This window comes from Coptis chinensis, chromosome 7, assembly GCF_015680905.1.
Source record: "Coptis chinensis isolate HL-2020 chromosome 7, ASM1568090v1, whole genome shotgun sequence".
Classification (NCBI taxonomy): Eukaryota; Viridiplantae; Streptophyta; class Magnoliopsida; order Ranunculales; family Ranunculaceae; genus Coptis; species Coptis chinensis.
Window position 1 is genome coordinate 5,145,418 of NC_141462.1, and position 23,769 is coordinate 5,169,186.

Genomic DNA, 23,769 nt, shown 5'->3' on the forward strand with positions numbered 1-23,769 from the left:
TAGGTTCTCAAAATAATAGTCAAGATACAACACTTCGATTTTTCCACTCAAGTTCCATTTTACTCCAGGTGCGATGGGCACACTTTACCTTACAATCTCAATGACGACAAAGGAAGCTCTGAGTCGATCAAACACATCTGCCACTTACTATCACACTAACCTATTCCTAATTGAGCTAGAGGTCTTTATTAGGTGTCATGGGATTAGGAGATGGTTTAAGAAGGAAAGAAATGGATATTCAAAAAGGACAAGTCCGAGATAATAGAGTTTTCATATTATGTAACTTAGAAAAACCTTGTTATTTTCTTTTGCTTCTATACTTTGTTTCCATCCTTAGCCATATTTTCTTTTTTTTTTTTTTGGCTTTTGACTCCTTTTATTCTATTTTTTGGAGTTTCTATTTTATTTCTATTTTTATTTTTCTTTTCTTTGGATGGAAACTTCTTTTCTTTATTTTCTCAAGCAATTAACTAACTTTTTGTTTACAGGTTTTCTCTTCTTCTTTCTTCACTCATTCTATTCTCGGACTTATTCTAGATTGGGTAAGTTGAATTTTTATTTTGTTTTGTTTTTGTAACAGGGTAAAGGAATTGTGGTTTATGAAAGGCTAAAGAAAGGCTCGAGGGGCTTACTAGCGTAAAAAATATTCATAGGTTTGAATTTCTCACTATATCGATCCAAAGGGGCCTAAATTCTCTTTAGGATATGGCATAGTGATCAAGTAAGTGGACGTGTGATTTCTCTATCCGGTTTACTTCTCCCTTTGTGTCATTTCTCAAATGTTTCCGCTCATATAAAGGCTTTAGGCTATATTCTCACAGATTTGTAGAATAAGTACTCTAGCCTAGATTTCCCCAACTTCATCGCTAACAATCATCGATACTCATGTAATATATTTATAGATAGATACAAAGATTATTACCTATATATTAACCTAAGTTTCTAAAAATTATTCTAATGCAAAATCTACGTGAGACCTCTAGATTGTTAAGAGCATAGAGAAAGAAAACAATATCACTATTCCTAAGTGTATAGCATAACTTATTTATTTATATTTTTGAATTTTTTGAAATTTTAACTAGAAAACAAATGCATATTATACATATCTATATCCTAACAGATGTCTTAACTACACGTGTTTCTATGCCCCCAAAAAAAAGAAGCATGCTTTGTCCTCAAAGTATTGTAAATAAAAAGTGTAGGAAAAATATCATTGAAACGTGTGAAATTCAGGAACATCTGCAAAACAAAGTTAGAACGTACTAATATAGGAAATAAAACTGGACGCGACTCTATAATGAAGTTCTACCCATTATGGGGTTAACAAGAATGAAATTGCTTGGGACATAAGCGGACACTAACTAGAATGAAAACTTACCTTATCTCCCCCGCGATTACTCATCATCTTCCTCATCCTCTTCTTCCAAAAAGAAGTGAGGTTCCTTTTAAGCCCTGCCACGCCATGATAATTTGCCAGCTTCCCGCCATTTATCATCTATTATTGCTAACCTATTAAGAGCCACTTGAATTCCGACGGGTGTAGGGTGCAACCCGATGAGGTTGTATCCTCCACCCTTGCCAAGTCATTACGGGAAGGATCGAATAATACTATTGGGTGGTCGTGCGATTAATCGCACCGTAATCCAATCCGTGAAACGTGTACAAAAAACAGAAAGAAACATAGCATAATATTTGAAACTAGAACAGGCATAAGAAGGAACTTATGCCTCATGCTATGAGATCGAGCTAAACTAGACATCAAGGTTCGGGGAAGGTCATGACACATACGTCCCGGTGGCTAAAGCAAGGAAAACGCTGCAAGTGGCATCATTCACGAAAGAAAAACGCCATCCCCTAAAATGTTTAGCATGATCCAAAACATAACAGTTCTATGTTCATGGACAAAGCCAAAAGCGACGTTATAGTCCCCTTGGTCCTCGATATGGAAAATGCCCGCCCCATACGACTCATGCAAAAACTCATAAGTGTAGACATACATATTATCTACCCAATAACACCATGGGTCTTGTATTTCAGCGGGCATAGCAAGTCCAAGAACAAATGCTAGCAAGAACACGGTAATTTCCATTGGTTCATTATCAATATTGATGGAGAACACTTGTTCTCCATCCGTCTTTCAAACAAAATGCGGTTATCGTAAAAATAAGATGCTAGTGTTGGATAATAAAGTGCATCAGTCTTACCATAAGCGGCTCCCAACCAACGTATGTGATAAACCAAAACCAAGCACCATAAGTAGTGCTTTGGAACAAATCTTCGAAAGATCGTTCCGGTATCAATGTTGGAGATGTCATCTCAAAATTACGCCGGAATAGGTGCGAATGATCCAAAACTACCCGAGAAAACTGGAATTTTTCAGGTCCACGGAACTCAGGGCGCGAGTGCGCTCTCTTAGAAGCCTGAAGTCTTCGACAAAAACTGAAAAAATTTTGCGGAGAGCGAGTCTTTCGGAGTTCTTTGAAACTTCGGAAAATGAGACGAAACGTGGGATTCGTGGGAGTGAACGATGAGTGATGGAGGTTAGGTGTATTGTGAGTTGTGAGTGTAGAATGTATGAAGTTTATATAGGTTTAAAGTTGCTAAAACGGATCGGAAAGTTGCTAAAAGGTTTTTACGGCAGTTTCCGGAAATACCAAAATTTCCAAACCCGAAAACGGAAACAACTCATTTTCTTGATTCTAAAACAAACCTAGTATCTTTTAGGTTGAATTTATGATAGAATCTACCTATTTAATCGATATTTCATCCTACCATGATACTTATTCATAGATATGCCTAAACGGCCATATTTTCACCTTGACTCATTAATAAATTCTAAGGCGAGGGTCATATAAAAATCATCTTTGGAATAGATAAAACCACCCCAAACAATTTGGGAAGGTGGGATCACTATTAAACAACCACGATAATGAAAATAACCGCATTATATTAAAATTTTCATTCAAGTACATTTCATTACAAAATTCAAATTACGGAAATAAAACTTACATTAAAATAAATGGCAATAATGAAACTACAAATAAAAATAGAAACATCAAACGATACTATCCCTAATCACTCCGCATCGGGGTAGCGGAGGGCACACGGTCGGAGATGGCTCCCCGAAGCTCCGATGGGCGGACACCATCCGTCCTTCGGCGACGGCGCTCGTGCCTCGATGGTGTGTCCTCGGAAGGAGAATCCCCGTGAGGTGGGAATCGTGCAAGCATGTCGGCCGGGCGGCCGAGCTTCTAGCTCGGCCCTCATCTGTTCCCACCTCTCATCCTCTCTCCGGGTACGGATCTCGAAGTTATGATTGATAGTTGCATGTCGAGTCCGGAGGTCTTCGCAGATAGTGTTGGCGACGATGCCACGATGAATCACAGCCATGTTCATCGCGTCGACCAACACCTCTCCAAGGCATCCGCGATCAAAACAAGTCAAATCCTCCTCATCCTCCGAGGCATTCTCGTTTCCCCATCCTCCTCAAGATTCTCATCTCCACCATCCTCCTCGTCTTCTTCTATCCTCAGGCAGCCTCCAAACCCGTTGGACACACTCCTTATAGATGCGAGGGTTTTGGTGTAGGGGTGATGTAAGACCTATCGGGCGCGAAATGCTCAAACTTCATTATGATCTTGGTTATCAACACGGGGAGAGGTGCAAATGACTTCCCTACTCCCCTAATCATGCTAAGTAAAACTCCAAGATCTGAACCGGTACTTCGCTCTGGAGTATCCATAAGATGTGGAGGCAGTTCAGGCCGATGTCGTACGACCTTCTCCTTCCCGGGGCGTTCCCGACCAATCCATCGAGCTGCGGCCAGTGGTTGGTCCTTAGGATGCTGGCGAACACAATCTTTGATCTCGCATTGTAGTTCCCTTCAGAATCGCTTCATCGCGTTCATCAATGGCTCTACCCCATTATATTGGGACTCCTGTAACGTGACATCGAGATGGATTCTAGGCGGAATGCCTAGAATCTCAGCCAACAACCTAGTAGTCACTTCCTTCCTCCTCTTTCCCACCACAACAAAAATCCTAGTCCCTTCCAACTCCTTCAGATTGTAGAACCGCCTGACTAAGTCTTCGCGGGTAATAGGCTTCGGTCGAGTACCACAAGCTATTCCAGTCTCGATCGATCATTTCGTCACCGTAAAAAGCGGTCGCGAAGTGGTCGCCTGTAAAAAAGCTGCTGCTCGTAAAATTCGCGTTGTTGAGCCATTGGAAGTTTGAATACGGTTTGAGGTTTGTAGAAGGTAAGGGGAAGCAATGAGGGACACCTCACTAAAAGGAACGATGGTGGTGGTGGTGTGGTGGCGCGGCAGCACCAAATTTTTTTATTTTATTTTGATTTCCGGTGGTTTTTGTTGATGTAAATTGGTGGAGGTTGTGGGCGGTGCGGTTGGAGTCGATTTGGGTTGGGTCTTGGATTGTGGGCGTGGGTAATTTGGTTTTGTTTTTTTTTTTTTTTTAGGTTTTTGGAAGCTTTGTTAATGGCGGTTTGGAGAAGATGAACGTGACTGTTGAAGGTAAGGGAGCGGGTGCGCTGTCGATGGGCGCGGGTTGGGCCCAAGCCCAATTCGAAATTTGTGAATTTTTCGATTTTTTCGCGAAACTTCAAATCAAAATTGCCGCTTCGTTACCGGTCCGATTTTTGCGAATGAGATATGGAAATGATCAGGAGAGAATTTCCAATCCAATGATCCATAAAACACTCTATTCCGACCGTGGATGACATATAAGATAGTGGAAAACACCTCGAAGTGCATGCATGACGACGCGTTATCACGAGCGATGAACTCTAAATTCAAGATTATGTCAACCCGGATCGTAATACAATTAAACGGCCTAAGCAACTGTAATGGGACATAAACATTCTAGTACGGAAACACGAACACCCCACCCCCAAACAAATTTTTTTTACAACGAAGCTTAGAAAATTTGTTTTTAGCAGTGGGTCTTTTAAAGTCAGATTCCCGAGACTTCCTAGATTACTATGTTTATTCTTTAATATATATATATATATATATATATATATATATATATATATATATATATATATATATAATAAACAATAAACAAATTTAGGATCCGGAACTCTTGCATGTTTATTGTTAAAAGTATAACAATAAACAAGAAAGGCATAATTCACCCCATAGAGAAACATGATTCAAAAATCCGAGAAAAACATGCAAGAGTGGAAAACGTGAATTATGTTAAACGTGGACTTAGAATCCGGTACTTACAGCCACACACTCCGTAGGGAGGGCCCGGTTACCTTAATGGTGCACTCACCAATATATGGAAATGAAAGAAAATGCACCAACACAAAAGTTGAGTCGTTTATAGTCAGATACTCGAGACTTTATCGAAACATATGTATGAACATGCAGTTTATCATATATCAACAACCGAAATAGTTGAGGATCATTCCATAAATAAATATCACGTAAAACATATCCAAACACAATCAAGCACCAAGATTTCCTATGACGCAACCCTAGTGAAATGAAAGCGAAAGTCGGATCACCATATTACGTAACCTAGCATGCACCTTCTTTTCATTTTTGAACGAGTGGGTGTTCTAGTAAATAAGTGTGGAAAAGTGAATGGTTGTGGAGAATATGGTGGATATGGATAAGTTGTAGAAGGATAGCATGTAAAAATGAGGATGTGGGTTTAGCACAAAACTCATTCATAGTGTAGGTAGGGGGTGTCCCAAAGTCCGAAAATGAAGGTGTCAAACGGCTTTTGTCTTCCTCAAGTATTTGTTTACTAGGTGGATTTAAAAAATTATGAAGCACAGAAGAAACAAAAGGATCGAGTGCAAACTCGAGATTCCTTTGAAAGGGTGGAAGGAGGGAAGTCGAGGTGGATGTTGTGGAAAGTAGTTCTTGATAAGGTGAATTATCACCTGCTCTAAGAAACTCATCGAATTGCTCATCTAGATTGGTCATATCTTCGTTACTATGATAGTCCTCTACATCTTTGAGAAAGTCGTCTATCTGATCATCCTCATCCGTAATATGTGTATCGACTAGTGTAGGGATGGAAATGTTGGAGTCTAAACTTCCAAAGGAAAGAAATTTGGGCATATGATTATCAGGGAACGTGTTGTTGAAATAATCTCGAGCAAAGCTCTCGATCATGCTAACCACTCCATCCATAGGCGAATCGGGTAATCATTGTGTCTTTGTTTTAAAACATTGACTTCAACAACAAGATGGCCAAAAGACATGGACATTGAACCATCATGCATTAATGATGGCGCATTGGCGGTTGCCAGAAAAGGACCCTAAGATGATCGGACAGTGGATTAACGACTTCGTGGTCGAGGATGACAAAAATCAGCCGGATAGTAAAAATCCTGAACTTTTACGAACATTTTCGACGACTCCCTTAGGATACTTAATACCCGTCGACTAATTGCAATGTCATTTTAGTGGGTTGCATCTCGTCTAGACCTATTTGTCTATACAAATAAAAGCGGGGAGTAAGTTAACACTAGCCCCTCAAGTCTAATAACGCGATTAGTCATATAAGAATCTCCTAAGGTGCATTGTCAGATGGGGATCTAATTGTGGTCCTTGTACTTTAACAATTCCATTATGTTCGATAGAGTTGGGAATTGTTCCGTTAAAAGGCCGTTTGGTATATTGGTCTTCGCCTAGTAGTACCGCAATTCCTTAAGAAACTTAGCATGGTGTGGTAGCTTTTTAATAGCTTCGAGGAAAGGAAGGTTTATAGTTAGATTCTTGAAAACGTCCCTAATCTCCTCATAATTAGTATCCCTAGTTAACACGGCTAATTTTTGTGGAAACGGTGGTTTCTGTTTATATTTAGCAATGGTATCACCTGGATGTTTAACCGTGGCTTTCTGTTTCTTAGGTTGTGTTGTAACTGGTACCTTTACAGTGGTAGGCTCTTCAGTTTCTATTTCAGTATCTAGTAAAATAGCAGGTGTAGGGGCTACTGGTGGGGTAACTATAGGCATAGTTACTTTGTTATCAACCACTCTGCCAGAACGGAGAGTGGTGATGGCCTTTAGCTCATCTACATTTTCATATTCATTACTAGTATTATCGGTTACCTCAAAGGCTGTATTTGTTGTTTTAGGATTAGGTATTTCGTGACTTAGAAACACACCTTTGGGTTGGGCTTTATCTTGAGCCAACTGTTGGGTTAAATTATTAATGGATTGTAGAAGCTATTGGTTAGATTGAGCCATGGTTTGGAAAAGTTTTTGGCTCACTTGTATGAAGGTGTCAAGACGATCCGGTTGTGTGGGTGTAGTAGTCACGGGTGGTGTGGATCGAACTATTTCGTGAATTATTTATGGGTGGATTTTGATAGTTATTATTTCTTGAACGATACCTCTATTAGCATTATAATTATTATAAATACCTTGACTTTGTGCTTGACCTTGTCGAGGTTGCATTTAGTTGTTATAATTATTAAAATTACCCTGACCCTATCCTTGTCATGGTGGAGCTTGGTTAAAACTTTGTGTTGGCCTAACATATTGATTATTGTACCACGGAGGTGTGGCGGTTGGTTATTTCTCCAACCGGTTGGGATTTTGTCTCCAAGGGCGTTAGGTTCACTATTAATGGAACAAGCCTGTTCATAGGCAATAGGACCGATGGGGAGTCGGGATGCTCGGGCTCCAACCGAAACTACATGGATTTGAATTTACGCTCATGACGGGATAGGCTTTTGTTGAACGAAATGGCCTCTACCTTTTAGTGAGTGATTCGATTAGAGTTTTATGCTGAATCGTGTTTAACTTCAAACATACCGGCCTTAACTGTATTTGATGAACTAGCGGAGCGGTGGATATCATCACTACCCCCCAGTTGTTATTTAAACAGTTTGATCCTCTAAAAATTTATAAGCCTCCTCGAGGCTCCTTTGCTTAAACTACCCCCATTCATAATGTCTAGGACTTCTTTATGGTGGTGTAGAAGTCCTTTGAAAAAGGCACGAACTAACGTGTCTTTCGCTAAGTTATGATGTGGACACTCTATAAGGAGATCGGTGAAACGATTCCAAGCCTCTGAAAATGATTCATGAGGATTTTGTCAAAAGAAATGAATCTTGGAAAGCATCTCATCCGTCTTTAGGGGTGGGTAAAAATGTTCCATAAACAAACAACAAGTTTAGCCCACGAGTCCACAAATTAGGGCGTTTGGGCGTTAACCAAGACGCCTTTATCGGCTAAGGTGAAAGGGAATACCCCGAGTTTAATTTGTTAAAACCAACCGTAGGATGGTGGAATGTTGTTAGGACTTGTTCAATCCTACGATGTCTTGATAAGGTTTTTCATGGTCTAATCCATGAAAAGCGGGTAACAAATTAAAAATATTTGGGGATTTGGAAATCCCCACCGGGTCCGCTAGAACGATGCAAGATTTGGGGCTATTGCTCAAGGCTTTGTAGAAGTCGAGAGAGGAGCTCTTCTTCGGGCATTGTGTCGTGATGTGTGTGAAATAGTAGCTAGAGGTGTAGTGGGTGGTATACTAGATAGACTTGTTTGTTGACGTTGTTGTGTAATTACGTTCGGTGTTTTGTTAGCCGGACCTTAATCTCATACAAGGCTAAAACCAAACTTAGCTAAACACATCAACACTCCAAACAATTCTCGATATACTAGTATAAACCTCTAACGGGGAGATCACGAGGTGTAGAAGAAAGGAATACCGATTAGGCCCTTGCTTCGCTTATGAATAGCGTCTTGTTTACGGCGTGTTCGATTGTATATAACAAGTTAGAACACCTAAAACTTGAAAAATCAAAGTTCGAGTCAAAACCTGTTGAATTCGGAAAAATTAGCAAAGGCGGCGGGTGCGCTGTCATAGGGCGCTGTCATTTCCGGTGTAATTTTCAAATTACAGTGTTTTTAGGGCGGTCGCTCCACGTAGGGGCGGGTTATGCCGTGTTCCAGCTATAGAGCGAGTGCGCTCTTTATAAGCCTTGTCGCCTTCGATGTATTTTTGTCCGGAAATTTTCAACGCTGAATCGGAAAACCACAGTAGGAATCAAACAAGGGTGGGTGGGTGAAATGGGACTTAAAGAAAAGTACTTACACTATGAAAACAATGCGAAAGTGAAACTAAGATGGCAACGGTAATTTGATAAGATATAATTTGAATAGTTTACCTACGAAATGAACGATGAACTCAAAACGTAAGTAAACTAAAACTATCTACGTGTCTATGTTTATCAAAGATTCTACTCTCAATCCTATGAGATATAGTGGAGTAGGAAGTTAGTTCCACTCCTAGTCCTTCCCGCGATTTGTTTTCAAGTCTAATTACTCTACTCTAAGTCTAATGAGAGATTTACGAAGTGGCAACTAGACTCGATGCAACTACCCACAAGATGCAACTAGTCGATTATCAAAATAACTATGGTTATGCTACATTGATTCGATGATAAAAGAGTTAGAGGGGATTGATTCCACCTTAACTCAACTTAATCCTATTAATCCACGAATCGTCGAAATCCGACTTGAATCGCTTGCTTCCATGAGAACAATTTGGTTCTTCCTAATCCCTAATTACACATGACATTTCTACCAATTCATAACTAGCATGTGAACGATTAAACCCATTCTCATGGTGAACTAATCGTTTCTAGAGTGGAAAGGAAATTACAACGACTCTAAGATAATCGAATCAAGCTTTCATCAAGGCTTCTCAACCCCTCTAATGGAGGTTTAGCGAGAATCATTACTAAATCATTTCGATTAAATTAAAACTAAACATGATATAAAGAATTGAAATTTACTAATCTAAATTAAACAATAATTAAAATCGAATTAATAACTAAGAATTGAATACCAAGTAATAAATGAAATCAAATCTAACACAATGTAAATGACAAGAATAGAAATTGACAAAATAACTATTTTATTTATCTAATCAATCAAGAACAATGATTCAAAGACTTAATCTAAAACAAGAATTGAAAATAGAACTAAAACTTAATTAATCTACCAAAACTAGATCTAGAATTATCTATATTGTTTTAGGTCTAACTAGCTACCATTAACAAAGAGCTAAGCTTTGGTTTTATACTTTCAGATCCAAAAATCGTGCATGGGCTTGGAGCCATGTTTTGGGCGGAGAATCGGGGCCCTAAACCCAATTTTCGAATCCAAAAGGCCTTTTCAGCTGCAGTTTGCTTCAACAGACTTTTCGTCCACTTTTGCTCCTCTGATTGGGTCAAGGCTTGGACCATTGGAAAGCTCTTTCCGAGTCGGTCGTTTTGACATAAGGTAGGCCCCATTCTGAGGTCTGAGTCCAAAGATACGACCTTCGGAAGTTCTGCTAACTTGTGTTCTGTTTCTGCCCGCGTCAACTTTTCAGCTTTGACCGGGCTTTAGGAAAGCTTTGTCTTCTTGGATCTTGGCCTTTAATCACTGAACTACTTAGTAACCGACCTTTACTCCTTTATCTCGCTAAAGTGGCACATTTCTGCACATAATGGACTTTGAAACCTGAAATGCATAAAAACACGTGTCGGTGTTAACTCTTAATTATTACTCACATAATTGGTCTAAAAGTATGACTGTTACAGGGTTAAAACATAGTTTTGGGCTCTTATCAAGGGTTTTAGATAACTCAATAGACCCTTTTCCGCTAACCGGAGTTGGAGTACCATCGGCGGTAGAAGAAATCATGGTCCGAGGTGAAGTTCTAAGACATTTCACAATGTTAGGGTCATTTGTCATATGGTCAGATGCACCTGAATCAATTATCCATGTACTATTCGAAATAACCTTACCATTCATACCTGATTGCGCGACACTAGCCGAAGCATTGTCTCCATTCACAACATTAGCAATGGCGGCCTTGCTTAAATTCTTTCGTGGCCTTTTCGAGAAGTACCACAAATCAGGATAACCAATCACTTCATAACATCTCTCCTTGTTATGACCCAAATCGCCGCAAATACCGCACTTTTTATCTGCCCAAGGATTAGATTTACCTTTAGGATGGCGTGGAGGACCAGAAAAACATGGAGGAGTTGTCTTGCTATGAACAGCCAAGACAAAGGATTCAATTGATCTGAGGCCATAGCCTTTTTCTCATATTAATGCTTACAAATGTAAGCATAGCTTTGTTCCAAGGAAAATTTAGGTTCTTTCCGAAGGAACTCTCCACGCACCTGATCATACTCCTGATTTAATCCACGTAAAAACATATGAACACGCATTCTGGACATCGTGGACGTTTCATGGACTACTGACTTCAACATCTGTTATTACGGGAGGTCACCTCTCGATTAATCTCCCGGAACATAGCCACCAATTTGTTGTAATAGGAAGGAATAAGTCTCCCCATTCGCTTCGCTTCAAAGCACTTCCGCATTCAATTCAAAAATTCAAGTTTCATCGAGTCATCATAGAAAGTCTTCTCCACCCAAAATATCTTTTGGCGAGAGGAAAGCGAATATAACGGTTCATAAGAGAAATCTCCATAGAATCAATAAGCCAGCTTTTTACCTTTTCATTATCTCAAGGTGCTAACCTTCATATTCGGTCAATTCATAAGTGGTTCAACCTTTATGCCACAAATAACCAAGCTTTCCCTTGTCCAATCCAGATCCCATGAGAGAGCCCGCCCAGATGGTATAGTTGGACTCATCTAATGGAACAATTTTTGGGAACGCTGAGTTGTCTTGTAGGGTGTAGAGGTGATGAATGATGCTTGAAGAATTGTTGTCAGATCCAGCCATTGTAGAAAGAAAAAAAAAATGAAAAATTTGGGTTTTAGGTTTAATGATTCAAGGATGGTTTGATTAATGGTTGTAATACGCAGCGGATTTCAATAGTTTGGCTCCGATACCATGTAGAACCAGAGGATTCAATTCAATTCAGTGTATATTTACTTGATTGAATTCTAAAGAGATTATAATTGTTTATATAGAGTTTACAGAAAAGGAAACAACACAATTCGGTGGCTTTGAGAAACACGGGGCGCGGGTCGCGCTCAAATCACTGGACATCCGAAAGGTTGAGACGCGGGTCGCGCCCTATACAAGCCTCATCAGAGCACGGGTCACGCTCTATACATAAAAATCAATATACATCTTTCTACACATAGGCCATTTGCAAGGTACCGCAGGCCGCTCTCCAGACGCCCCAGGCCAATACTAGGCTATGACAAGTCACTGCAGGCCATATTTCTAGCCACTGCAGGTCATTTCCAGCCACTATGGTCCATTCTTTCTTGAGTTCTCTGACATGTCATTCACTAAATATGCATATTACTTCGTTCAGAAACCAAAAAGCAGCACCACAACATTCACACAATTATGCTCTATTTCTACCTACACGTCAATTAAGCATATATAAATGCTCACTAACCACCACAACCCTTATCTTATATAAAGATTCCTAGTTCACTTCAACTCAGTATCATAAAGAAGCATGTATGAAATTCTCTGATTGGGAAGTTCAAATATCCCAACTGATTTGATTGAAACTAAGCAAAAGAGTATAAAGAACTAAGTGTATATTTCAATGACACAAAGAAGAACTAAAGTCAAGAGAGTTCTTACCTATTCCGATGATAGATATTTCAAGAATGTTGCTGGAAATTTCTGTTAGGAATATTGTTAGGGATCAACCCTAACCAACACGACGAATTTTAAATCTATAAAACTCAGAAGAAAGAGACAAGAAGCAAAACACACAAATATACGTGGTTAGACAATTTGTCACAGCCCGAATTTCTAAACAATACAAAGTGAATATTTGAAATATAAATATCTCAAACATCACTATGTTCACTTGTTTAAAAACCCAGACTATGACGGGGGATACTACACATACAAAACCCTAACAACCATATCATACAAGAATCAACTTAAATTAAAATAATCCCCAACAATTATTCGCCATTACTTTATTAAGATATCATCCCGTCCAAACAAAACATCAAACATACTCTTTGAATAAATAGTCCTTACTACCATGTTCTCATGTCATGCTGAAAATATAACTACGTTATTATATCCTTTCAATAAGAATCAGACCTAACAAAACTAACGGACTGCTCCAGGCAATAATCCAATTCACACGCCGCGGTTCCATTGCCTTCCACCTATGTTCCCAAGAACACACCCACGTTGCCAAAACAAAGCAAACATGGGTCAGCAAAATGGAATTTGCTGGTATGCATAAGTAGACTAACCACATATAAACATATCCAATCTTTACTTATCCCAACTAACACTTTAAATCTATCATAACCTAATCATTCTCAGCTTGGAAGACAGGTAGTTTCGTAATCTCAACCGGCATAGTTTCTTCCCAAGCAAAACTTCCATTATATTAACTCATTCTAATAACTCGTTTTAATATCTAAATAATTGAATTACAACTTACCGATATCCTTTCTTTATAAGGGGTAGGACGGCCCTCAAGACAAAATATTATTTAGTCCTACCCTCATAAAAAAAAAGTTAGAACTTGTATATAACATATGTAGATATCCTATATGTATTCAAAAGTAAGCCCAAACAACACTCGCATAATCAAATTAATTTCTCTTATCAATTACTCGATTACTTTTCTTATACACCCACCGCTTAAGGTACCCTACTCTCCCGCGATTTGCACTCCACACATTTGCCAAATCACACATTCCTGTGTGCCTCTCTCCCAATCGAATACCACCATATCATAGCCACCCACTGGCTTTCATACACATATTTCACCTCTTTGGCACAAAACTCGGTCATTCATGGCACATCTCAATGAATACCTTAGGTCATTCCCCCACATTCAAGGAATACCTATCATATTACTAATCTGCCATTATGACATATATCTAATGAATGCCCCGGGTCATTCCTACCACATTCAAGGAATACCTAACCCTACGGTATTAGTTGATGTGAGAGAGTGGATATTCCCCTTCTCGCTATCGCCTAATAAAAAGCCCGGGCTTACACACTAGAACGTACATCCGAGTAAAATTTGACGCCACTTTAAGTAACGCCTCTTCTAATTCTAGTATTTTTTAACTCGATCGCCACTTTTACGCCACTTAAAGTGACGTCCTCGAAGTTAAAAAATCTATTTTTACACTTCCCATTGGAGAGTATAGAGTGTGGATATTTATAGGATATACAATAATATATAATTAGGGTGTAAAATCCTAATGGCATCTACGTGGAAACTAAGTGGAGGTGTAATTTTACACCCGGCCATTGGAGATACCCTAATGATATCAACAACAACAAGACGTAAAAGTCACACCTAAAAGCAAAGTGATCCGACTCTTTACCTCTTTTATAAGCAGAGTTGCAAAATGAGTAAATCATATATGTGTTTTAGAATTAATTAACGAAAGTGTTTAAAATGCGCACCGATGAGTTGAAGAAGAAAAATATAACTTAAGTTTATTTAGAGAGGAATTAATGATAAAGATTGAGGGCTGGTGTTTTTGGATTTTAAAGGAGGAAGAATATTAAACTTTTAAAGAATAAAATGCACATAAAGAGAGTAATTGTAAAATGTGAGAAGAAAAATAAGGTGTTTTGGGTTTAATCTCCCTGGTTCATGAACACCAGCATAAAACCCCGGGCTACTAAAGACTAACTCATAAAAAACTCTTTTTTTTCTAAACACCCAAACTTACTAAAATAATCGCCCCACACATAATTGACCAAGAAAACCTAAATCTCAAATTTCTTCTTTTTCACGCCACCTTTCTTCCAAGATAAAACCTACTAACTCTACTAAGGTGTTCTCTCGGCTTTCTACTGCTTTGCTTATGCTAGCATTTTTGCAAGAGTTCAAAGGAAGAATTAGAGATGTTCATATCGCCAAGACGAAGAAACTCTTTTGGACATATTTTTATGGTTTTTTTGGAAGGACATTGAGAGACTTAGTTGAATGGGGAAGAAGAAGACAATGGAATAGGAAAGCCTTAATTCGATGTACAACTTAAAAGAAAGGAAGAGGATACAGAAAACAGGTGATATCTATGTGGTGGAAACTAAGAAAACATTCTAAAGAAAGAAGATCATGAAATGATGTATCAGGGTTTTATTGGTGGTCCGGGTAGATCACTTTGGGATACTAATCTTGTTTGAATTATGGACGTTTGGATACTAATTTTGTTTGAATTCTTGATCTTTGAATTCTGAATGTAATGCAAAAAATGAGCCTGATGCGTTTGTCAGTTTGTCAGATTTCTATAGCCATGTCAGAAAAAAGTTTATGAGAATTCATATTTGCATATGCAAATTCGATTTGATAAAACCGGTGGTCAACCGGCCGTGACAAAACAAAACGCTTGTGAAAAATCATGTTAATCTTGAACAAAAAGAACTTATACATCTTATGTGGGTTAAAATTTTCATAGGTTAATCTTCCGGTAATTAAGATTTTCATAGCATACGTCCGATATTAGAATTGTTTTTTATTTTAGTAATCTTACCACGTAAACAAAACAAGCCTGATGAAAAAACGTATGGAAACTTAAATTTTCATATGTAAATCCAATTTGCTTATATCAAACTACTCAGAACTTAAATTTTCATATGTAAATTCAAATTTGTATTTGCATGTAAATAAAATAAACTATGTGAATTTCTATTTTCATATGTGAATTTGCATTTATATATGTGAATTTGTATTTATATATGTCAAGTTACTATGTAAATATATATTTATATATATTTTTGTCAAGACATCGACAATTTCTAACTCTCCAATTTTGTCTCCGCGATTTGTTTTGGTTTCTCCTTCATCACTCGAGTAGATTAAAGCCGATCGTTTTCCCCATGCAAGATCTCCTACTTCACTAACCTCTTCAGATCAAGTAAACATCAACTTATTTCCTACAAACATTTCATCAAACAAATTCCACTCAATCTTTATTGATCTCTTTATCAATCATCAAGTACTAATAACGCCTCTTTGTTCAAAGTCCCTAAATGTCTCATTGGCTTATAAATATCATCATGAAGATGTATGTGGTAAAGAATATTTTCACATAAGAATTAAATACCAAAGGGTTTCTTCACGGCTTAAAGAAACCAAATTAAAATCAAAGAAAGTTTGGCTTTCAAGTAGAGCCGGAACTCAACAAAAAAAAGAATATAAGGTGGTTATTTATTGAGAAGGGCAAAAAGGAAACAGATAAGTGGAGATAAAATTAAACTGAAAGATTTGCTTCCATTATAAAAAAAGTGTGAGGTTAATTATTGGACGGAATAATAGAAAGGTTTTTATTGGTACGCCCATAAGAGCATTTGCAATGCAGGTGATAGTTTTCCCCTATCTATCACGCCACCTATCACTTTTTCACCCCTTTTCACCAAACCCGTGAAAAAAAAGGTGAAGTTGTGCAATGCAGAGGTGATAAAAAATTTCGGACGGGATGTTGGATTCGTCATTCGAGGTTTTTGATAATGAGACTTTAATGTAACATCCCGGCCTGATATTTTATAACGAGATCGATGTAACATCCCCGCCTGATGGCTCAATATCAACAGACGCTTAACAGCTCCATTTTCACTTCATTTCCAGCCAAAATTCGATTTGTAGCCTCCATTAACAACCTTTTAACACAAATTTCCATTCATAATGATTTTCCACCCCCAACCCATCCCCACCAACCTCACCACATGAAGAGCATATTCCCCGATGGTTTGAAATGTTAAAATTTCCAAAAAGGGCAAAGCGGATCGCCGTCGAGAACGCCAGAATGTGGGCGGTAGGAGGACTAAATTGAACTTGGTTTAATTTTCCACCGCGGCTAGAAATCGAGGAACACCCACCATTAGCCAGCCAACATCCCATCCAACACGAGCAAATCGAGCGGCTGGAATCTCAAGTAAGTTTTGATTTTTTTATGTTAATTATTATTATTTATGTTAGTTTATATCAAGTTTGTTGTTGTGTAATTAGTTTGAATTTGTCGTATTATTTTTAAAAAAATAGTTGTAATTATATCGTGACGTATGTTTGTTGAATGTAGAAGTACACTTATGGAAAGTGTTTGCGCACTTTCAAATGTCAGGTCGCGGGCGGCGCTTTTGTATGAAATCAAAACGATCCTAATTTTGTCAATGACATCGAAGTATTATATCCGGGCCACCATTTGGGAGTTTTGAATTCTAATTTGGGACAAAATGATCAGCGCTGTTGTTTGGGATAGTTGAGCGGTGGTGGCAAACTACCCACACATTCCATTTCCCATGGGTGAGCTTTGGATTACCCCCTCTTGATTTCACAATGCTCACGGTATCCCAATTGGTTATGGAGATGTCGTTCTTTGATGAAACTTTAGAGGTTTTACCACGCATACGAAGCTTTTGAAGGTTTTGATTTGGTCAAGATGATGAGCAAGACGAAGCTTTTTGAGATTATCGGCTGAGCAGTTTACGGAGGAGCTTATAAATATGAGTTTGTTTACTTGAGATATTTGAATAGATCTTAAGGAGAAGCCGAAAGACTATCATATTGGTGAGGAGTCGATCCACGAAGTATGTAATGCGTTTCCCTTCTACTTTGTTGGAAAGCGTATTATTTGATATGCCGAGAAGTTATTTACGATCGGTGGATGGCCGCCCCTCAGACGAGAGGATGTGGATTATGACCGGTCAATCCATCTTGGCATACCTTTACCGCCCGGCTAGACCTCAAGTATTGAGACGAAAAGCCGCTTAAAGGCAATTTGGCGGCTTTGTTTGGATTATACCGGTAAGTCTTATTTATTAAGTTATTGTTTCATTTCATTTATTTATCTAATTATTAATGTTGACATGTTTATATATATATTGATATTGTATTTTATCTATCGATGATGATCGGGTGGTACGAACATTTTCGCGGTGATGCATCCCTGTGTTGAAAAGGTTGGAAGAGGATGAGACTCATGACCTGATTCCACGATTCAAGCATGGGGGCTTCCATCGTAGGGCGAGGGGGTATGGGGACCTATCGCGATAATATTCATAACACTCCGCCGCCAGATTGAGCTTTTGGGAGCTATCGAATTGAAAGTGGCAACCTGGCCGAGTCCTTCATCTTCGACCCTTTATGGATATTCCGTGATGTTCCAGAACAACACTGAGTATCGTGACTATCATATATGTGTCATAGAGCAAGGTTTCTTTTTCTCGCTAATGATACTTATATGGTCGGGCCATCGCCATGGTACCTTTGGGGACAGATGTTGGCAAGTATCCGAGAGATTGTTATACCTTACCCACCACCTATAGATATGATACCCTCGATATTCTTCCCCGGCCGCTCTTTCACACTATAGAGCAAACCCAAATGAGTGGGCCGACGCGATCAGTCAGTTTACGGGCTTACTCATGACTTATATTGGAAGAGGGTTGGTCGAGGTCTCTTGCTAGGTGCTGCTATACCGGGCACCAATTTTGAAGCGGGTTACTCGAGCATCGAGGTCCGACATTCATTTCCTGTGAGGAGTGGAGTTGCTTACAAATACAGCCCGGTGTTTCATGATATTCGATGCCGCAAAGAACTCCACGATATTTGATGATGATTTAATTTTGGCATCGGAGCATGATTACTTCTCGGGCAAGATATGAGAATACCTATTCCACCAAAGATGCCGCAGAAGGTAGCAGATTTGTCAAGATAGTTCGAGCAAAGCTTAGCCGAGGTTAGTATGATTTGAATTTATTTATGATTTGTTATTATTAGTATTCACTATAACCCCTAACTTGCATTTGTTTTGTTAAACAGATGATGCAAGGTCAGAGCTCCTTAACTACAGCTCTCAGTTATGCCATGCGTGAGTCCTTCATGGAGTCCTCTCGCAGTTTCTTGAGTACTTTACAAGAAGAACGTAATCGAACTTTGCAGTACTTTCAGACGCAGCAAGAGTTGGAGAATGCCGGAAGTGGAGTACCTCAAGCTTCAAGCTCAACCAGAGAGGTGACAACGACGTAGGGGAGAGTTCTTCGACCGGTACTTCTCGTAAGTGGGGAGGAGGTCTCAAGAGATATTTTTGTAGTTTGTATTAACCGTTTCCATTACTTGTCTTATGGCGCTTTGGGATTGTTGTTTGTAATGAATTTTTGATTAGCAGGTTTTTCTTTGACGAAGTTTTGATATGAATATGTCATTAAACAAAGGAGGTTATGTCCAATTTTTTTTTTTAGAAATTATAAGTTTTTTTTTTACCGAAGCTTCGTGGTTAGGACTTGGGTGTTGTTCATGATTGTTGTTTGTCTTATTTATTATTTTCAAAGTATATTAGCAGGTTTTGATATGAATATGTCAATAAAACAAATGAGGTTATGGCCAAAAAAAATTAAAATTTATAAGTTCAGATGTTTCCAAAATGGAACATTCGTTTCGGCCGCTTCACATTCGCTTCATTCGCTTCACATTTTATGCTCACTCATTTCCTGTCTTTGTCAAAACGTAAAATTTTAGTTTGGAAATATCACCATTTTTGGTTTGGTTTGCCTCGGCTGTGTTCGACAGAATAGTGTATGGGGATACCGGAGACGGAATGTAACATCCCCGTTTTATAGACCGAGACGGAATGTAACATCCCGCTCTGGTTTTAAGCCCTTCCTCCCTACACATTTTACTATTCCAAACAATGCAATTATGGATGGGGATGGTGGCCCATTTGGAATTCATATTGAGGGTACATTTGATAGACATTTGATACAATGTTGTTACTTGGAGAGGAACAAAAATCTAATAAAATGTGTTGTCAATTGTAAGTGGAGCAAAATCAAAGATCACATGACCTTATCATATGACCTTTACCTTTCATATTTCGCTTTTACTCTTCTTTTTTAGATCAAACAAACAACACAACCCATCTTCTTCCCCACAACCAAGCTAAAAAAATAGGAAAAATGTCTAGAGAAGAAAGAATTGCATATAACCAAAGGTTGCGGGGAGGATCTAGTAGTAATAGTTCGCCTTCCTCGGTTTCACCGGTCGCCTTCCTCGGTACTTCACCGAAGATGACTACATGGAAAGAGTAAGAGATGAGCATAATGATAAGATGAGGCGGCGAGGAGGAGGAGGTTGCAGCTTATTATCCATCGGCTAGCATTAATGACTCAAGCAAATGGCTGAAATTGAAGATGTGGGATACGCATAAACGCCGGTGGATCCGTGGAAGCGGCGAGAGTACACGCTAGAGATGGTGGTGATTTCAAGAAACAAAAGATAATGAGGGATTACTTCACAACACCTTTAGGTGGCCTCCCTCGTAAGTTTAGACGAAGGGTACAGGATGACAAGAGAGCTTTTATGTATATGTTGCATACTGCTGCATCATTCGAACGATTACTTTAAAGACAAGGTGGATGGATCACGGCAAACAATTTCGGGTTACAAAAAAGGGACTAGTCAGCAGTTGCACAATTAGCAACCGGTTGTTCTTCTTCCGATTCAACGGATGAGTATTTACAAATTGAGATTCCACAAAGAAATGTATCTATGAAGCGCTGGTGCAAGGCAATTATCACGGCGGCGTTTGAAGAAGATTACTATATGACGACCAAGTGCGCATTAATCGCTAGGATATTAGCTGAAAATGCTGCGGGGTTTTCCAGAATGCTTGATCAATCGAATCGCATGCAATCGGTGGAAGAATTGCCCGCTGGACGGGCTGGAACACATGTGGGTACAAGAAGGAACCAACTTTTGATACTTGAAGCCGCTGCAGACAAACATTGTTGATCCGCATTGCTTTTCGCCTACCAGTTCAGATAATGACATTAACGCGTTTCATCGCTCTCATGTTTTTGAATCATTAGAGCAAGGTGAGGCTCCCCGGCCACATTTAATGTGAATGGTAATGACTATGATATGATATTATCTTGTCGATGGTATTTACCCAAAATGGGGCACATTTGTTCAAGCCATTTCGCTATCCAAGAAATAAGCATGAAAAGATCTTTACCAACGCCAAGAAGCCGCAAGAAAGGATGTTGAAAGGACGCTTTGAGTTTTGGCAGCACGATGGCATATTGTTAAGGCTTCGGCGTTGTCATAGTGTTGTTGTTCTTGGAGATATAATGAAGGCATGCATTATAATGCATAATATGATTGTTGAGAATGAACGTGGAAAGTGGAGTTTGGAATTGGAAAGGTCGAGGAAAGAAACAATACCTCGCGCTCTTTTCGCGAAGATGATGGTTTTCATTTTGTCTATCGATGATTGAAGCAAGAAATAAGATCGAAATGAAGTTACACATACTAATCTTCAAAAGGACTTAGTTGAACATGTTTTAATTGGATCCGGCATTGAAGAAACAAGAGATCCGTACCAATTTATTATCCAAATTGGTCGGATCCGGATGAGGGAGAAGGAGGCTTAAAAATTAAAATGGAAATGAAAAATGTATTTCCTATGTATTTCCTAACGTGAACTATTAAGTTCCAACGTATTTCCTATGTATTTCATATGTAGTTCCAACGTTTTAATCAGTTGTATTTTACTAATGAACTATATTACAATGTATTTTAATTTTATTGGTAATTGTATTTCTATGAAAATAATTATATTGGACAGAACATACATAGTGCATTAATTAAAAAAAACAGTTAGATAAAATACATAGTTCATTAATTAAAAATACAATGAAATTAAAATACATAGTGCATTAATTAAAAAGAAAGGAAATTAAAATACATAGTGCATTAATTAAAATACATAGTGCTTTAATTAAAATAAAATACTAGATAATTAAAATACATAAGCTTAGTTAGAGCTAGAACCACCTCTAGCCCTTCCCCATTCAAAGACGATTTCAGCTTGTTGTTGCTTTCGATTATAAAAGCGGTATCGGGATGGAGGACACTTTGTATCGGTCGCTAAAATCTTAGCTATCATATTGCATCTTTGAAGCCGATTTTTTTCCAATTGAACCTGATTTTTTTCTGCTTGAATCCGATTTTTTCTTCTCTTGCCATCACAGTTCTTTGACCATATGCAAGTTCCCTTTCCCTAAGTTCTAAGCATTTTTGTGTTTCATTTGCATCCTGTGAAAATGTATCCTCTAAACGATGTAAAGTAACCCTCCAACATACCAATTGATTTTTCTTGGTTCCTTTTGGACTTGGCTTTCTTCTCGATCCAAGAGGACGCCTCCATTTCTTTGGATTTCTATTTCTTGAGAACCCTCCATTCAACTCCACCAACACTTGGTGAATTAGAAGTTGAATCTTCACCCATCATTTTTAAGCGACCTTTTCCTTTGTGGGCTTGACCTTGCCTCAAAAATGTTACTCCACTTTTGGATTATCCTTGAGTATAACGTAACAATGATCAAGTGAAAAAGCCGATTTTTCTTGTAGTTGGTACGTCATCCTTTGCCTCGGACAACTAAAAAAAAAAAAAAATGGTGGTAATTAGACTAAAATAATCACTAGGACTAAGATAATTAAACCGCAATAATAATTAGACTAAGATAATAATTAGACTAAGACTAAAATGGAAATAATAAATACATTAAGATAATTAGACGAAGACGGAAATAATTAGACTAAGACTAAGATAATCAATAAATTCCAAATTGACAACGTTGTAATTACCCTTTGTATTGTTGTACCACTTTGCATGTCGAGCCTCCACCGATTCACAATTGCAACAAATTTGTTCATCATTTTTTTGAAATATATTTCCACCTTCCGCTAATTGAATCGGAGACCTATCCACCCACGTGCTTGATTGAACTCGTTTTGTTACACGATTCCAAAATCCTTTTGCATTTTGGAAAACACCAACAATAGAGTCTTCACTAATTTTATCCAAGCAAGACATAGAGCTTGATCATCTGGACATGCTAAAGTGAGCTCTCGCTTTTGCTTGAGTGCTACCACTTGCTTGAGATGCTTGAGTTGATGCCATTTGATATTTAGTTTTTTTTTTAACCGATTTTAAAGAAGAAGAAATATGATATATGATTGTTGGAAGTGTGAGTTGAAATGAAACAAATGTTGTATATATACCAAAGTTTTTATTTTGACCGTTTTTACCGTTATGACTTTTTGACCGTTGGTACACTAGCCGTTAGGACTCGGACGGGATGTTGGATTCGCCCCGTGAGTTTTGTAATCCGGCCGAATCCAACATCCCATCCGGTTAACAAGTCGCTGATAAACTCGTGGAAGGTTTCACCTTGTTTTGAACTCGAAAAACTATCACCGAAGTTTATCACCAAAGATTGTACAAAGCTTTTGGAGGAAAGTAGGTGATAGTTATCACTTCCCCCTCTATCACCTGCATTGCAAATGCTCTAAGCAGAAGGTTTACATGTAACTCGAAGTCTGAACCGAAATGGCAGGGCTGAGGCCCATTTCGAAAATAAGGGTACCCTCTTTTTTGGGAGGGGTGGGGTAGGGGTGTCAGGAAGACCCGAGGCTTCAAGATACAGAAAAACGACTAAGAACTTTTGAGAAACATACTGATCAAATTCCTCGAGCATGAAGCTTGTAAATCATACAAATTTCAAACAGTTCATTGGAATTTAGAGTTTAATTAATCATCTCTTAAATTGATGTCGTTTATTTATTAATTAATCTTAGATTTGCAAAACTTTTTTGTTATTGATGATTGATGATGCAAAAAATGAGATTGAGTTTATATCAAGAACAAGAAAGAAGAAAGTGGAGAATGGCACGACCGGGTATCACTAGTTGGCGTTAGTCATTGATTGTTGGATGGCTGTGGTCCAGAGAGGATAACACAAACTTAGAAATTTCATGTTGTTATTTTAAGAATTTTAGCGA

The 23,769-nt window shown here is 38.5% G+C and overlaps 1 pseudogene; it reads left to right on the plus strand.

Moving 5' to 3' along the window:
• Nucleotides 1-8,006: 8,006 nt before the first annotated feature.
• On the plus strand, nucleotides 8,007-8,100 carry LOC147485458 (small nucleolar RNA R71; annotated as a pseudogene).
• Nucleotides 8,101-23,769: the final 15,669 nt, after the last annotated feature.